The sequence below is a fragment of the Neofelis nebulosa genome, chromosome 1 (assembly GCF_028018385.1).
Source record: "Neofelis nebulosa isolate mNeoNeb1 chromosome 1, mNeoNeb1.pri, whole genome shotgun sequence".
NCBI lineage: Eukaryota > Metazoa > Chordata > Mammalia > Carnivora > Felidae > Neofelis > Neofelis nebulosa.
The window spans coordinates 84,889,085-84,906,295 of record NC_080782.1 but is presented as its reverse complement, the minus strand read 5'-3'; positions in this window follow the sequence as shown (position 1 = coordinate 84,906,295).

Sequence of the window (17,211 nt, the reverse complement as noted above, 5' to 3'; positions counted from 1 at the left end):
TCTTTGAATTACGGAAAATTCTCAGAATTCAATGCAACAAAGTTTAACTTACCTTAAAGAGATTTGTTTTCATAAACTCTTTTTCCCCTGACCTCGGTTCTCCAGCTGAAGGCAATGCAGAGACTTCCTCTCTTCCCTTCCTCTTCCCTGAGACTCAGTGGGTTGAAGGGTCCCTCTCTGTCTGTGATAAGCGCTGCGGAAGACTCTCCGAGTTTGTCTTCACTCCTGATGCCACACACCTTTTCTTGGCACTTCATCTGGTCCCAAGGGAAAATTCCTGCAGAAATTTCCTTCTCCGTAATCTCTTGACAGATGGCTGTGCTGGCAAGAGCCTTAACTCTTAGGAGCACTTTAATAGGCTTTTATTCTCCGGCACTGCTTCCTCACAGGTTTTATTTTTTAATGGCACATTGGTTGATGCCTCAATGTCCCAAAGGGCCAGAGCATCACTGTCCCCTTGTAGGACTTTCAGCTACTCTGCTTTTCTGTTCTTGATTTCCATAAATTTGCAAAGCTAGTCTCCTTTTAATATTTCATTATTTTTCTGCCTCTATACCTTGAGGCAATGGGAAAAAAGACTCAATTGTTTAAAGTGCAAACTGAGTAAATATTGAGCTGTTTAAATACAAATAAAGTGATTTTGTATGGGCATTGATAAGGTTGTAAACCAGAAAAAACAAAATCGTCCAATTATCAGTGTTCTTGACATGACACATATTCCTCTGATAAATGCCTTTCGTGTGTAATTTCTCTCTCCCTCTCTCTGACTCTCTCTCTCTCTCCCTCCCTCCCTCCTTCCTTCCCTCCCTCCATTTTTTTCTCTCTTCAGTCTTTCTGGGGAAACAAAAAAGAAACATACTCTGAAATTAGAAGGTCAGTTGTCACCTAGAGGATGTCATGTAAGATAGTAAACAGAATACTTATTTCTCAATTCTATCATCCTTATCCTTGAACATGATGAAAATAGAGATGATTCAAAATAGGATAGCAGACTAAAATGCCTGTAACTTTAGGCAAGGAATTTGAGCTAGGTATAAGATAAGGAAGGAGTGGTGTGGACTGTCGCAAACTGGAGCAAGTGTGTCCATTTCCAAAGGACAGTGGCCACTCATCTCCAGCCAGTCACTGTCTGGTGGGAACTTGAACTGCATTATGAGAGTTATCTGTTTTTCAAGGGAATCCCCATATCTGGATTTTTATGTGGAAAACCTCATGCTTTTTAAATGTTACAGGATACAATGGGAACTAACCCCCACACCTGTGGCCCAGCCACAGCGTGAGTATTGCTATATAATGTCTTCTGATGTAGAATAAACTGAAATGAAATGCAATGCATTTTGCAAAGCACTGCCCTTTATTAATTATGAACTTTTTTCTCATATGTGAAAGTGATGATAACAATGTAGACTAGTTAATTCAAGCAAGAAAGAACCCTATAATTATCTTTATTAAAGACCTTCGGAAGGACAATTAGCCAAAGAACCAATAAGTGGTGTGGGCAAAAAGTAGCTCAAATCTGGATGAGAAGGACAAGGTTTACTAAAAATAATAATAAAAAGTAATTTAATGAAGACAGAGTGAGAAATTTGATTTTATTCTGTTTTATCTGGATCTCTTTCTCATTACCTAGTACTAATATGTGTAATATTTTTTTTTTCTAATTGTACAATTCATGTCAATGAAAGCTCAGGCAGAAAAAAGAGGTTTTTTTTTTTTAAATTCTTGCAATTCTATCACTAGTAAAATATTAGTTTAAACCTTCCAGAAATTGTCTATATATACATATATACATATTCATATGCGTACATATGCATAAGATTTTATATACATGTATTTCTGCCTTACATATATATTTGCCTCTCTTTATAAAAATTACATATTGACTATATTATTTGCTACATACTAACAATATACTAATATATTATCAGTCTGTGTTTTCATGTAATACTAAATATAGTATTGACTTTTCCCTGTTTTGATAAATAATCTTCCACAGTGTGATATTTAACTGGCTACATTGTCTGGATATTACATAACTTACTTGGCTTACCCCCTATTACGAGGTAAATTTTCTGATTTTTTCTTTACAATAAAGTATCTCTAATTAACAACTGTTCCCTTAACTTTGTGTGTATCTATTATATCTTATCATGTCAAAATATATGCATATTTCCCTCGCAAAGGTTGTACCAATTTACAATCCTACAACTATGATAAGTGAATTCTTTTTCCCTCCTCATCAAAATTGGGTATAATCTATTTTAGGCAGAAAATAGATCACATAATATTCTAAAACTTATAAAAGAAGTCTTAATTTCAGACATACCAGCTGAATTACTATTTTCCTTAATGTTTTTTCTTGTGATTAACTGGAACAATAAATTTATCCAGAGCTCCACAGAGTCAGAAAAAACTAACACAAGGCAATGGGAACCAACCAGAAAGATGTCTGTGGCCTGATAGCTAAAGAACTTGGACACCTGCCAGCAGCAAAGGGCCTCTCCCTTTTTGGGTCTCTGGTACCTGGTGATAAACGATGCTTCATGCATTGGCACTTGGGAGGGTTAATTTCATGTGTCAATTTGACTGGGTCACTGGGTGCCCAGATATTTAATTAAACATTATTTCTGGGTGTGTTTGTGAGGGTGTGGCCCAAAGAGACTAGCATTTGACTCAATAGACTGAGTAAAGCAGCTTGTCTTCCCCAGTGTGGGTGGGTATCAGCCAATCCACCAAAAGCCAGAATAGAACAAAAAGGAAGAGGAAGGGAGAATTCATTCTTTGTGCCTGACTGTTGAGCTGGAACATCAGTCTTCTCCTGTCCTTGGACTAGACCTTCAGTCTTGGACTGGAACTATACTATTGGCTTGCAGCTTACAGGTGGCAGACTGTGGGACTTCTCAGTCTCCACAGTCATGTAGTCAATCGCTCATGTTAAATAAATCTATCCATCTCTGTCCCTGCAGATGGACGATGATAGAAATCCTATTGGATACCTGACCAATACAGTATTGATTAAATTGGGAAAGTGGGGGAGTTTGTGAGCTGTTAAACCCTTTTCAATAAATAGACTTTTAAAATCAAGGACTGATTGTGACATACATATGTCTGGGAAGACAAATGTAATGCTAACACTAGCAGGCATTGCAGCTTTATTCAGAGTGCAAGAAACATAGAATAAAACGTTCTAGATATTCTAGATAGAAACATCCTTTTATAGGATGTGATTTTGGAAGGACCTACTTGGCTCAGTAGTTGCCATGCACTGTGTCCTTTATAACTGTTCTCAGGAGCTCATCTATCCCTGCTCTGAGAGAGCTCAATCATCCCTCTGTGAGACATGATTCCTCTCAGTGGACCCAAAATCACTGAGTGGCACTGGGCAAATAACCTTCTGTATTTCAGTTTCCAATCTGTAAGATGAGAATGATAATTGTAGGACTCACTTCATACTTGCTATCATAAAGATTAAATATAAAATACTTAGATGATTGTCTGGCACAGATAGGACCTTATAATTGTTTCTTACCATTACTTGTCTTTGTACTGTACTTTGTCACTGTACTTTGTGGTTTTTTCTTTCATTTTTTTAAGTACATTTATTGATTTTGAGAGAGAAAGAGAGTGAGTGCACTCACATAAATGGAATAGAAGCAGAGAGAAAGAGAGGGAGAGAGAATCCCAAGCAGGCTCCACACTATCAGCACAGAGCCCAAAGCAGAGTTCGAGATCACAAAATGTGAGATCATGACCAGAGCTGAAATTAAGAGTTGGAGGCTTACCCATTGAGGCACCCAAGTACCCCACCTCTGTACTTTGTACTATGTTTCTCTAGTTTTACACACCCAAGTATATTAAAATAATGTATATCTTTGATGTATTCCCAAAAGGTAAATTCCTTGAGATGGAGGTCTGTTTTCCTTCATTTTTATGCCACCAAAATTAATACTTTGTCTAGAAAATATTAGGCCCTGAATAAATATTTCTTTAATGGTGGGTAGGGAAGTAAATGGAAAAACAAATGAATACATTTGTGGCCAAAACATCAGGTTGGATATTTCCTATTATAGTTCCTCTTTCTGGTTCCTAGCTTCATTCTTTAATTAGTTGTAATGTCTTTAAGAAGTATATACACTCGAGTTAAATTAGAACCAACCAAGATTATACCTCAAGTCAACAAAAAATATATTGAAACCCAATCATAAACAAGGCTCTTATTATTTCAGGGCAGTTTCCTCATTAATGACATGTTTGTCACAGAAGACCTAAAGCATGGAAACTGATGCTATAATTAGGACAGGCAGAATATTGGTCTTAACCTTAAGGGGAATATATTTAGTTTTGTGTGAAGGATCATGATTTAGTGTCTAAGTAAGAGCATTATCAAAATGTGATCACTAGGGACGAAAGCCGCTGTCTGTAAAACAGGTTATCAGTGCAAAGGTGGAAGCACATGACCTAAACAATTTAGCTGTTGTGCTTCTGAGACCCGTGGAAATGCCAAAGGCTAAGGGAATTCTCATATGTGATCCAGATTAATTTCAGAGCGGTTTTTAAAGTTTACGAAGAAATTACCTTTTCTTGATTCCTCCTTTTAATCAAGCTATGGACTGTTTATACCACCGATTAATAGTTCTGACTTACTATACAGGTGTCATTAATGTGAAAAACAGTTCCTTCTGCATGATTCCGAAGGTGACAAATGCAATCTCAATAATGAACTTTCACAAAGTTCAACTGCTTTCAATTGAAATAAACATTGAAAATTACATCTTCCATATAAGCAGGGAGAAGAATTTAGGATAACTGTACGCTCGTTGCAGAAAGGCTATAGGGATATTTCAGCAATGCAATTAAATGCTAAATATACAGAGAGAGACAATGTATTTTATGTAATCATTGCTTGATTTTGTATTCAAATTAAAGGACAAAAAAAAGATTTTAGTCAGATAGTCTTTAAACATGGTTGTGTGTATGGGGAAAAAAAATGAGTACAGAATTATCAAGGATGGTTTATATGCCCAGAAGTTGGTCATACTTTTTCTTTACCTACACACCCTAAAAGATGAATTGAATTTTACTCAATCTTCTATTAAAGTGTCAGGTAAGGGGAGCCTGGGTGGCTCAGTCGGTTCAGCGTCCGACTTCAGCTCAGGTCACGATCTCACTGTCCGTGAGTTCGAGCCCCACATCGGGCTCTGGGCTGATGGCTCAGAGCCTGGAGCCTGTTTCAGATTCTGTGTCTCCCTCTCTCTGCCCCTCCCCCGTTCATGCTCTGTCTCTGTCTCAAAAATAAATAAACGTTAAAAAAAATGTTTAAAGTGTCAGGCAAAATAAGTTTTCATATTGTTATTTAAATAAAAGTAGAGAATGCTAGATCTTAAAGGGATCTTATAGCTCATCAATTCAATTCCCTTCTTTTTACTGAAAAGGAAGGGGGGATGAAATCAGTTATTAATAGATTTCCCCAAAATTACAGTTAATAACTGGTACAAAAAACCTCAATCCCAAGTTCAGTGCCTTTGAAATATAAAACTTTCTTCTGCAGACAAAGGTAGGCTTTGATTACCATAGAGTTGAGAACTTCAATTTAAAAAGATCTAACCTTGATGTGAACACATTTCACTAGGAACCACCATGGGAAATCATACGCCATCCCAATACTCCCCTCTGTGAGTCACACTGTATAAAATGGAAGGGGATGGCAATACCTGAATAAAAATAAATCAACTGTGAGCACGCTCTCACCCAAGACTAACATGTATCCACATATTAAAGTATGAGAATAATTCCATACTAACTTAAGTCCCTCATGTGCACACCCTGATGCCCTCCACTGGGACCTCAGCCTCCCAATAATTCAGCAACCAAGGTATTCAGTACTATCATGATAGGAATCTCTAAGACCCAACTCTGAAACTGGCTTCCATTCATTCATTGGTGTTCACAGTTGTTAAATATGTTAGTATTACCCCTGATCCACCTCCTCCCTCTCTCTTCTGTATGTGTAAAATGGCAGCCTTCAATTCAGGTATCCCAATACGTCCCTATTTACCTGACGATAAACTAGGCATAATAAATAAGTGCTATTCAACGCATTAGTAAGAATCAGATGTTTCAATGTCTAATGTTCCATTGAAAAGTCTGCTAACGTGTTACTCTGAAAAAGTCTAGGATAACTGTTAAAGATTAAAAGACACTTACATTGAGAAATAAGACTCAAAGCAGATAGTCTAAGGCTTCCACCACAAATTATTTTCTTGTGGTATGACACTGTGCCCTGAAGCAGTGCTATCAACGTACATTGTTCCCGCTTCAATCCAATAGCATCGTGGACAAGTTAAGAGTCTTCAAAGGTAGAGGAAAAGTCTAATTCCTACCTCCAGGATTGCCCCTAAATCCTTTGAAGACTTAGACCATCAAACTGATGAAACATTTATTTTAAAAAGTATTCAAAAATTTGTAGGGGAAAGTAGTCAATGAATATCTCCCCCTGTAAAAAAGAAAGATAACCGTGGAACCAAGTTGGGGCTTGAAATAAAACAGAAAGAGGAAATGAGGACTATAACACAATATTACATAAAAGGCAAACCAGCACAGAAGAGAGGAAATAATGTGTAACAGGGAGGGATCCAAACCAATGTAAACAACTGCAAAGGGTCTTACTGGCAGATTGTCAGACACAGAATTTGAGAATGACAGAAAAATTTAATTGTAGAGTAATACTTAAATGATGTTTTACCTCAAGAAAATCATCCCAGTGAAGAATGTGAAAATGGTTGGGCAGCTGTGTCCACCCCTTCTAACAAAAGCCCAGCTGCAGGAAGAAAAGCCAGAAACAGAGAGGAGACAAAGAATAATGAATGAGAGGATGAAATCTAGAAAGAAAGAGAGAAATTAAAATGAGACAGTGAAAAATTAAGCTGCAACTCAGAAAGATAGGCCAGAAAAAAAGCTTTAAACACACTGTAGTAAATGTAATTTAGAATGTTTTTAAACTCAACTACTGAAAATAAGTCTTTCTGGAAACTAATTTGTAAGACTGGCAAATACTTGGAATTCTTGTCCCACTGTAGAATAACCGAAAGATGGCCCTATGCACAAACCATGTGGGCCCTGGGTCCACAAGGGCTATTTATGAAGTGCCTGTAACTGAGAAAATGGGTGAATATTTGGATGTGTTTCTCTGGTTATCTGACTGAAACAAAATCCAAAGAATCCATAGTTCTCTGATATACGAGAAAGGAAAATACAACTCCATATAGAAATTATGGTAATGGTCCAGAGTCTTACAATTTTATAGTAAACAAATGTAGACTAAGAGGGGCGACTCAGCACAGTGGATGGGCCCAGCAAGCAGACTACCTATATTTGAAACCTGTTCTACCTACTTCCTAGTTTTGCATCCTTACAAAGTTCCTTAACCCTTTTCAGCTTCAGGATCCTTGCAGCTAAAATGGGAATAATACTGATGCCTAACTGACAGGTTTATGTTGAAGATTACATGAGCTAATCATTAGTACTGTGTTTGCCAGACTCCCAATGAATGATAACTCTCATTATTTTGTGTATTCTGCATGCCGTCTTGGTATACTCCAAAAAGGTCTGCTTTGTTGTTGTTGTTGTTTTCTTAAATGTTCATTTATTTTTGAGAGAGAGAGAGAGAAAGAGAGACAGCATGCGCACGAGTGGGGGAGGGCAGAGAGAGGAAGACCCAGAATCCAAATCAGGCTCCAGACTCTGGGCTGTCAGCACAGAGCCCAAGGTGGGGGTCCGACTCACAAACCACGAGATCATGACCTGAGCCAAAGTCGGATGCTCAACTGACTGAGCCACCCAGGTACCCCTGCTTTGGTTTGTTTTATATTTAGTGCCTTGTTTTCAACACATAAAATATAAAAATCAGTAACTATTAAACAGCCTAATATGCCTACAATGAGTTAATAAATAAATGTGTGTTGAGCACTTTCGCTAAGCTCGCAGTGCAGTGGATAATCAAATAGAAAAAGTATGGACCCTGCCCAAATTTGCTTATTAAGTGACCTATTCCACAGAGTACATCTTAGCGTTGTGATAGGTAGTACAAAAATCTAAGTTGGATAGATATTAGAATGCAGGGTAAATCAGTGGGAATCAAGGTAGTTGGAGAAGGCTCTGGGGAGAAAGTAGAGACAAAGTAAGCTTCAGAGGATGTGCATGATCAAGACAGGCATAAAGCAAAAAATGTGCCTCCTACTAAGAAAAATAATATTAGCAGTATTATGAATGATTATGGAATACAGTTAACCCTTGAAGGATGTGGAGGTAGGGGGACTGACTCATTGCAGAGTTGAAAATCCGCATACAATATTTGATACCCCCAATATTTTGATATAATATTCCATACGCAGTATGCTACGAATTGCCTACTGTTGACCAGAAGTCTTTTCAATAACATAAACAGTCAATTAACACAGAGTTTGTATGTTATATGTATTATATGCTGTTTTTTTTAATAAAGTCAGCTAGAGCAAAAGAAAATATTATTAAGAAAATCATAAGGAAGAGAAAATACATTTATGGTATGCACTGTATTTATCAAAAAGATCCACGTATAATTAACTCAGGTAGTTCAAACCCATGTTGTTCAAGTGTCAACGGTATACTGGAGACTGACTGGACTAAATGAATGGAGATTTCTGAATGGAGAAAAAAAGGGGCGATGGGTTATTTTATAGAGTTGGGGTAGACCATGGAGGGCTTGAAGAGCAAGAGGAATTTTCACTTGAGATAGTAGAAGATAAGGATTGAATGTTGTAAAGCGAAGTGGTAAAAACAGTGTTTCATAAAGATGGGTCTTGTTAAGGTATGCAGGCAAATCAAAATCAGGAGAGACAGGCGTAAGAAGGCTCAGATGATAGTGCAGTTATCTAGGTGCGACCCGATGCCACACTGACTCAGGTTGGACACAGAGAAATGGAGGTTTTACTGCGAGTGAAATGGCAGTCACTGGAGGGCTTTGAGCAAAGGAGTGAAATTATATGATTTATCTTTTAGTAAATCTCTCTGACTGTTCAGTTTAGAATACATTGGAAGGGTCAAGAGGGGGAACAGGAACTCCTGATTGGACCCCATTTAAATAGTTCAGGGGGGAAAAATCCTGGTGGCTTGGATCTCGTATAAGTGGAAGAGGTGAGTAGTTACAATCGTTATATTGTGAACAGGTTCCATAGGCATGTATCCTAGGCTATCATGAAGGACTCTATCTCTGATTTAATGCTCTACTGCCATAGTCTTGAAATTCTTAATAAGTTTTTAATAAATGGCCCTATATGTTCATTTGCACCAGGCACTACAAAGTATGTAGATAGTTCTGATTGTGAGTTTAAAGATAAGAGGATTTACTGATGTATTGGAGTTGGGAGTATATGAGAAAGAAATAAATCAATAATTACTCTGGGGTGTTTGGCCTGAATATTTGGAAGAATGGATTTTGTGAGATGAAAAAGACCGCGGAAAGCATAGAATTATTGAGGAAGGATCAGTAGCTTAGTATTGGACATACATAAGGTTTTAGATGTTTATTAAGCATCCAAGTACATATATCTGGGGTTAAAAGAGGTGTTTCAGGCAGAAGATGTAAGTCTGAAGTGATCAATAGCATTTGAAGTCATTAACCTGAAAGAGAACATCTGTGTAAGGAGGAGAAATATGGAGGAGAAGTCTAAGTGCTGAGCTACAAAGCAGTCCAACCTGCAAACGGCAGGTGATGAGGCACCAGCAAAGGTGACTAGGCATGATTAGTCGTAAAGATATCAGAACAGTCAGAAGATTGTGTTATACTGGAAACCAAAGAAAGAAAATATATCCAGAAAAAGCTGATGGTAGTTCAAGTAAAAAGAGAGTTGGGATATGAGCAGTGACTTTAATGAACAACATGGAAGTCATCAGTGATAAGAGTTGTTTCCATGGAGAGGCGGAGGCAAAAAAAGCCTGAGTAGGTTGTATTCAAGAGAGTAAGAGAGGAGAGGACTTGTAATCTATAAGTATAAACAACTCTGAAGAATTTTGCTATAAGCAATGCAAGAGGCAGCTGGAAAGGAAAGTAGAGGTTGGTACCATGGAGAGGGAAGGAAGTCTGGATGATCCAGGTCAAAAAATGAAATGTGATTTTCGATTAACAGCTCAATTTTAGGTGCATGGAGTCTGAGATTGTGGTGAGCCAAATGGAAATGTCCAGTTGGCATCTAGAAATGTAGGGATAAATATAGTCTGAGAAAACAGAATTGAAATTACCCATAGTTTAAATTTTTTTCACACATAAGTGCATTTAGGGCTATAAAAATACATTTGCCTGGAATAAAACTATATAGAGAACAATAGAGAATTGAAGATACCAATATTCTGAGTAAAGTAATAAAACAAAGTCAAAAGCACTGGGCTACTTTCCCAACTTTAACTCCATTTAGGTGTAGATGTATTTCCAGTGGCAAATTAAGGCAATTATCTGAATAATTAAATACTGACACAAAAGCTTTAGTCCAAATTAGCTAGATATTTTACATTAAAACAGTCTCTATTATATATGAGAAAGTCTATTATTGGATTCACTTTTTTCTGCTTTGCTCAGTCTACATAGAGAGGTTACAGGTGATTTACATTCTGTAAGGAATATTGTTTAAAAATGAAACAAGCGGCAGGGGGCGCTTAGGTGACTCAGTTAGTTGAGGATCTAACTTCGGCTCAGGTCATGATATCACAGTTTGTGACTTCAAGTGTGGTGTCCAGCTCTGGGCTGACAGCTCCGAGCCGGGACCCTGCTTCAGATTCTGTGTCTCCCTCGCTCTCTGCCCCTCCCCCCCCTTTCTCTCTCACTCTCTCTCTCAAAAAATAAACATTTAAAAACAATTAAAAAATAAAAATAAAACAAGTAGGGCACCTGGGTGGCTCAATGGGTTAAGGGACTGACTTCAGCTCCATGGTTCATGATTTCGAGCCCTGTGGTGCCCCACATCCAGCCTGGCATGGAGCCTGACATTGAGCCCCACATGGGGTTCTTCGCTGATAGCACAGAGCTTGCTTGGGATTCTCTGTCTCCCTCTCTATCTCTGCCCCTCCCCTACACATATGCTCTCTCCCTCTCTCTCTCTCAAAAATAAACATTAAAAAAAAAATAAAGTGAAACAAGCTAAAACTCACTACCTGCTAAATGACATCAAGGACCTCATCATCTACTTGGATTACCGTATCCCTAAATACCGGACTTCTAGAATGAGATGAAGGACTAAACCAGACAACATAATTGGGGCTAACGCATACTATTTGTCAAAATGTGTGTAAGTATCAATGAAGGAAACTGAGCAGCAATGATTGCTTTTCACTAAAGATTCAGCAAAATCCTCACATTTCTGGCCTAATGCGCCTTGTAACCTTTAAAACCAATTCAAAGGGGTAATAGCTTTCCAAGCAAAAACACCACACACACGTGCACACACGCAAAAGAAAATGAAGGCCAGGCAAACAGCCCTAGAAGCAGAAGGGAAATTTGGGCCTTGTTCATAGCAGGAGCAAAGTCAGTCACGTTACTCACTGAAATGACACTGATGGCACCTACTCACACCTCAGCAGGTGCACACTGCTTAGAGCAAATGCAACAGTTCAGATCTGGGGTGTTGGAGGCTCATATTTCTCTTTGTTTTCCAAGATGATCCCGCTGACAATGATTACTGTCTATGGATTGTAATCTAAGAAGCATTATATGGAAACATAAGAAATGTCACATTGGAACTGACAAACGAGCCTTCTTATGGCTCTGACAGTGGCACCAAGGGACGCTTTGTGGCAGAGCGTGAATGTTACTCTAGCAACCAAAAGAATATTATTACTTTTTTACCTCAAACAAGTTCTCCCCCCCACTTTTTAAGGCATTTCAATAAAGAGCTCAAGAAGAGGAACCTGGGAAGCCAGCCAGAAGAATGTGCTCGGCGTAGCCCTCTTTCTCTGGGCCCCAGAAGGTGACAATAACAGCTTCCCTTCCACGCCTTGGGGGAATGCCTTGGGAAACAGGGAATTTTCACCAGGAAAAACCAGCACATCATAGTTCTTCTATGCACAGAGTGTTCTCTCTAATGTCATCGGCTAAGCATACGTGATAGCTATAGTTTTTCAGATATCCAACAAAAGATTCCCCCAAAACCTTATTTCTGCTCACCTCTGACCTTGGCCTGGGCATTCACAACAATTGCAACCAGACTTTCTCAGCCCAAATTCCTCATCTGAGCCACAGAACTCAGAAAGTAATCCAAGGGACAAAATTAGCACCTGTCTGAAAGCAGGAGGCAAGTTCATTTATTGTATACAGAGGATGCTTTAGGGCGTGAGTGCCCCTCCTGAAAAAAGCTGGCTGGATTGTGGTTGGGTCTGAGAGGGGAGATCACAGAAGGCAAATCATGGATGTTGAGAGACAGAAACTCTCTTTCCAGGTGGCAATGAGGAAGCCTGGAACCAATGGTGAGTATGTTCCTTAGCTATATGAAGGTGTCTGTCTGCATAGGAGGGAATGAGACCACTTTACGAGGAGCAGGGTAGACCAGTGAGAGTGAAAGGCAGAGCCAGAGGCCATGAGAGACCTGACAGTATTGTTAGAGTCTCTGAACTCAAGAGACCCAAATCCAGATCCACTCATGAATTCACTGGTCACATGAGCCGATGGATCGTATTTTTCCTAAAACTATTTCGCAATGGTTTCTGCCACGCACAAATGAAGAGTTGTGAATAATATCAGAGGAATGTATAATAATAGTCCATCAACAAAAGAAAAAATGTAAATTAAATATTGAAACCATCAGGTAAAAACAGCAAAGGTGTACCTTTTCCCCTCTTAGCCTAATTTCCTTCTTATTAATACTAATAACTCCAATATTGTGTGTACCTACCATGTACAGACATTCTGCTAGAGGTTTTATAATAATTGGCCTGTGGCAATTCTATGAAGCAAGAATCATACCCATTTTAGGACACTGAAGGTCAAAGAAATCATACAATTTGTATAAAACTAGAATTTTAGCAGCTACTAAATAGAGGTGAGATTTGGCCCAAATTTTACCTGAAATCTATGCTTTTAATCACTGAATTATATTAGCAGGCCCATAGATACTAAAAATATGTCTCTGCATCACAGCAGCTATTGGCTGTCTGCTCAGCAATTTTTCCATCTCCCTTCTAGTCACAGAAGAGAAAATAATAGTGATATCTAAGTTAGTAAAGATGAAGGTTAGACTTAGAGGAGAAAAAAAAAAGGATAGCACTTAAATTGACACCAAAGCTATAAATTTGTAAACATATTGTAGAAGATCATATCAGGAGCTATAAAAAGTTTAGCTCAAACCCTGTGACTGAGTAATTCTACTTTTTACTTACTCAAAGGAAATCAAAATATAAAGTAATCGAGAAGCACAGGGACATTTGTTACAAAATTGTTGTAACTTAAACAATGTACTTAAAAATCAAGTGTCCATGAAGAGGATTAAGCAGTTTACATAAATTATTGTCATACTTATAATTATGACGTGTGCTTATGATATGTGACTTTGTAGTGCTCTGAAAGTACCTTTGATATAATGAGTAAAAATAGGATATAAAATTTTTTACATAAATGTAAAACTTTCAAATATTTATTTAAAAAAAGACTAAATCAATGCCAAAATCTGCTAGTGTTATTTTTAGGGTGTTAGAATTGGGGGGAGTATAATCAGTAGAAATGAGAAAACATTTAAGAGCATCATTGTTGTTTCAGAAGAATCCAGTTTCAGTTAATTTTATTTTTATTTTTCTTATTGGCATTAAAAGAATGTTTTCCTTTTCTCAGAAGGTTTCTAAAAATATTAACTACTTACGTTTGTGACATAGGCCCTAAAATTCCATTAATATCCCTACCAGACAGGGAGATCCTTAAAGGACCAAATATATAATAGGTGCTCAGCAAATACTTAATGAATGAATTGAACCATTACAGAACTCAATGGAAATATAAAAGACACCTACAGGAGATAAAATTGGTGGGAGGGGGGGACATAATGTTAAGCTATTTTCTTTGGATACTTCACCCAATTAAATGCATAATCAGCTGGCATGGTGGGGGGAGGAGTGTGGGGGTGGAGTTTGTAAAGTATGGTATAGTTCAAACAGCTCTACTTGTCCACAGTAGTCTTCAATATTTCATTCATCAGACATTTATTGATTGGAATATCATATTATTATCCTGAGACACTTGCAAAAATTAAAGGAGGTATCATTAATAATTAATGTGTCGAGACCACAGGAGTAAACCAGGACATATGGTCACCCTATTTATCGAGCATTTTTGGTGTAGAAACTGAGGCAGGCACTCTGAAAGTCATTAAGGCATGGGTCCTTCTACAGAAAAAGTTCTATTATTTCTATGAATATATATTTTCTTTATTGTAAAACTACTTTCACAAGTCATGTAATATCTTTTGTCTCTTTACTCAACAAATGTTTTTTTATGTAACAACTGTATGCCTGCGAGCCTCTAGAAACTGGAATACGGCAGCAAATGAAAGAAGAAAATCCTTAGTCACTCCTACATTCCAGGGGAATTTTATAACAAAAGAACAAATAAAAAGCAAGTCTCATCTATTGACATCAGATAGTGCAAAGTGGTTAGGAAAAGCAAAAGACCAGGCAGACTATTTCAAATGGATGGCGGAGGTACAGCTTTAGATGGGGTAAGCAAGAAGGAGCTCCCTATGAAGAAGGTATTTGATACAAGAGTTGAAGAAAAAATGAGGAATAAGCCATGACTACATGAGGGGGAAAGCATTCCCGGCAAAGAGAAGAGCAATTGTAGAAACCCTGAGGCAGCAGGGAATGAGGAACACTGAAAAAAACCAATGTGAGTGAAGTGATCAGTGGGGACAGTGAATTTAGAGGGATGACCCAGTATCAGACCATCAGGTAGAACTTTAAGAAGTACTGAAATGTATTTAATAAATTTAAATATACCTTATCTATAGATATGTCTTTTATATATTTCCATTATAACCCAGTTCAGCGTTTATCACCCAGATTCATGTTCTAATGCTGTTGGACTGCCTAATAACATCACTGATTATTTCAATTGCCAATTTCAGAAAGTCTGTTCAATTTTGGATTTCCACGACAAAACTGTATGTAATGTTGTAGTTTTCTTGGTGTATGTCCACCATGATTTTGTAAAGGGGACCACAACCACAACTGCTTAGAGCATAGACAAACAAAAGATGTTTTCAGGGAGAATTTTTTCATTGGTTTTCTTCTACATCATCAGTGCAGACTGACTTTTAGTTTTGTTTCCATTTTTAATTTTACAACCAATGCCCTTTTTATTGCCTTTACCCAGGATGGATTGCTCCCACAGTTCATCCTTTGGTGTGCCAATGTATACAACTCATAAACACTTTAAATGTATAAAGCTCCAGCTTTATATATTTAACCGACTCCTTAAGACACATCCACTGGGTCCTACCACATGCACTTCGACTTCCACAAATTCAAACTCATGTGATCTCTTTCCCCTCTCTCACCAAGTCCACCCCAAAACTCTTCTCTTATTTTGAATCATGGGGGGGGGGGGGAAGGCAATTACTCAGTCATCCGACCCAGAAACCCAGAAGTCAGACTCATTTCTCACCCATGACTAAATTCCATATGTAATCAACCCCCCAAATCTATTGACTCCACTTCCAAAAATGTTCACATCTACTGGATCCTTGACAGTCAATAGCATACAACGGGACTACTCAGTAGCCTCCTTCTCGGCATCCCAAAGTCTAATTCTTCTTACTCTGCTCCAACTTTCACCTTCAATTTATTTTTCACTCTATTGTTAGGGTGATCTTCTCAATATGCAAATCTGATCGGCCCCAAATGCTTCAGTAGCTTCCAATGACAACAGGCTCTTCAAGGTACTAACAATGCCCTGAAGGCACCCTGCCCCAACTCTCCAAACTCACTTCCAATCATTTCCCCCTCATGCTTTAAGCTCCAGCCATACCAAACTCATTTCTCACACACCAAATGCTCTCCTGAGTGTCTGAACATGTTGTTCCCTCTATCTAGAATGCAATTTAGAACTTCAAGTCTTAGTTCAAATGATAGTCCTAAGAATCTTTCCCTTTCACTGGCCCTTACCCCAGGGGTTATCTTATGTTCCCAGTCAGTCTTGTCTGTTCAGTAAACAGGAAGCTCTTTGAAGGCAGGTGAATGTGCCTTCCTTAGTACCTGACATAATTATAATATTCTAGAAATAAAATTCTGAAAACATCAAATAAATGCACTTTATGCTACTAACACTAAGCTATGAGGTTATTTACCCCCAGAAAGTGAGGGTAATTTCAAGGAAAGTCATGGGAGGAAGAAAAGAATATAACAAAGACAAGTTCTCACATGAAAAGAAGACAAAGGGAATAATTACTTTGGTTCAAGGGAGAGAGGAAAGATGTGAGATCAGGACTAAATGCTAGGCTCCTCACCCAAGGTCAAATTCAGGGGCTAATAGAAATATCTATGTATAGTGAGGGGAGGTCAACTGATAGGACATTATGGAAACCCCAGATAGTCTGAAGTGACATCCATGACATTCAGGAAAGGGTTTGTCCTCTCTTTAGTGTCCCATCAAGAGCAGAGAGAAAGGCAGCCAAATGGCACTGGTGGAAGGAAAAATTTCAGTCAATGATCCTGAAATGGCACATTAGATATTTATATTGGAATATGTCATTTTTATAGAGTGACAATAGCAGACTAGGATTCCTTTTACAGAAGATATATAAGAGAATTGGGTGGACAAAACTTAGGTTAAAAGGTTTTTTTTTTTTTCTTATAAAATACATAAAGCATGAAAACAGGGAGGTGAAACCATAGAAGACTCTCCTGATAAATGGAAAATTTTTCAGTCAAAAATTCCAGTCACCATTTTTGTCCATGATACATGTTTGAATTCTAGGGCCCAAGCTGACGTTTCAGAAAAGTTTATATTGCAATTGCTACCAGAAATTTCATGTATACTTGAATCATATTTATACATATAAATCATTGTTCTGCCACCCAATTATTAATACAACCAAATATATTGGAAAAACCCATTACATTATGTTACAAAATATTTATGACTTTTTAATCTATTTTATTTTAATGTTTGTTTATTTATTTTGAAAGAGAAAGAAAGACAGAGAG